We start from the raw sequence: 2488 nt of genomic DNA on the forward strand, positions 1-2488 counted from the left end.
AAAATTATTAATTATATTATTTAAATATATTTAAATATTAGGATCCACACTGAATCCAGGTTATATATATATATATATTTAGTTATAATCTGAATTTAATATTATCTTAAGTTTTCTCTAGCTAGAATATTATAATAAAAAAATTAATTTAAACTAAAACTAAATCTATCTTCAAATAATCTAGATTTAAATTAAAATAATATAAATATTATAGTCTGAATATATCCTGATCTAGATATTAATTATAATCTTTTAAATATAAATTAAGAAAAAAATATTATAATTAAAAATAGAGATATTTATTATATCTCTAAAAATATAAAAAAGATCTTATATATTTAAAATTAAATTTAAAAAATAGATTACTAGAATAATATTAGTAGTTCTTAAAATTATTTAAATTAAAAAATATAAGAATTTTATTTTTATATTATAAACCAGATACTAATTATTTAATTGAAATAAAAAATCAAAAACTTTTTAATCTCTATAAGAACTGCTATATAATATATTAAAAAAAACTTATTAAATTATTAAATAAAAAATTTATTTAAATAAATAATTTATTAATTATAATTCTAGTTCTCTTTATGTAGAAACTAGAAGAAGACTTTTATTTCTATATTAATTATTATAAATTAAATATTATTATTAAAAAAATTAATATCTGCTGCCTTTAATTTATAAAATATTGAATTAAATTAAAAAATTAAATAGTTTATTAAGCTTAATATATCTACAGTCTTTTATAAAATATATATTATTAAAGAATAAGAATAAATAACTGCCTTTTATATTTAATATAAATTTTATAAATAACTAGTTATATTATTTAAACTTATAAATATTTCTAATATTTTTTGAAAGTATATTAACTAAATCTTAAAAGAATACCTAAATAAATTCTATTTTATTTATTATAATGATATATTTATTTTTTTAACTAGAATTCTTTAATAATATTAGAAATATATCTAAAAAATCCTGATTAAATCCTAAAAAATAAGATTATATTTTAATATTTATAAGTATGAATTTAAACAGAAAGAGATTAAATATCTTAAATTTATTATTAAAATAAAATAAAAAGTAAGTATAAATCCTGAAAAAATCTATATAATCTAAAAAAATTATTTATAATAATAAAGAGAATATACAAATTTATTAAATTTATTAATTTTTACTATTAATTTATATTAAACTTCTCAGAATTATTGAAATTTTTTATAATTTTATTAAGAATAATATACAGTTCTAATAAATTTAAAAATATCAAAAAGAATTTTTATATATAAAAAATATTTTATACAGAACTAGTACTAGTCTTTTTTAATTTTAATAAATAAATAATACTAGAAATAAATTTTTTAAATTATAATTTAAAAGATACATGTTCTAATATAATAAAAAAATTATATTTTTATATTTATTTTTAAAGTAATTAATATCTGTAAAATATAATTATAAAATCTATAATAAAAAGCTGCTACCTGTTATTAGATATATAAAAATTTAAAATATTAAATTATATTTTATTCCTAAGTTTAAAGTAATTATAAATTATAAGAATTTAAAGTACTTTCATATATTAAGAAAATTATCAAAAATATATCTAATTGAAATTTTTTAATAAGTTTAATTTCTTCTTTATTTATTAGAAAGATATAAAAAATAATTAAATCAATATCTTTTTCTAAAAGGATCAGGACATGTTTAACTATTATAATAAATAAATTATAATATAAATTTTCTAGTTTTTTTAATTAGATAAATACTATAGAGTTATTTAAATTAAATCTTTTAAACTAATATTTATATTTATTAATATTATATTATTATAAAAAAAATTAAAAAGCAAGATAACTAATATTAAGAAATCAAATAAATAATTAAGAAAAAAGTATAAAGAATCCTGTTTAATTTAAAATTTAAAAATTTTATTTTAAATTATATTACAGATTTCTAAGAAATTTTAATCTTTAAAAAATAAAAATAAATTTCTAATTATAAGTCTCTATAGATTAGACTGATATAAGAAATTTACAATTTTTATATTAATTAAATACCTGGAATATAAGCAGATATATTTAATAATAAATTAAAAATATTTTTAATTTAATATAATATAAAATATATAAAAATTTATATAAAATTATAATATTTACAGGAGGATCAAAGCCTGGTATAAAAAATTAATATTATTAAAATTATCTTTAATTTTTAAATATTTATAATGAGATATTAATATAAATTTTATTACTGGATTTCTAGGAAATAGAAATTATATTAATATTCTAATTATTATTAACTAATTTATAAAAAGTGTGGTACTAGCAGTTATTAAAAAATAAAAATTATAAATTTAATATAAATAATCCTGGACAGCTATATATAATAATATAATATTTTATAGATAATTATCTCTGATTATAAAATACAGTTTATAAATAAAAATTAGAAATAATTATAAATGTTAATAAATATTAAA

This window comes from Aspergillus luchuensis, chromosome 8 (genome assembly GCF_016861625.1).
Source record: "Aspergillus luchuensis IFO 4308 DNA, chromosome 8, nearly complete sequence".
Taxonomy (NCBI): Eukaryota; Fungi; Ascomycota; class Eurotiomycetes; order Eurotiales; family Aspergillaceae; genus Aspergillus; species Aspergillus luchuensis.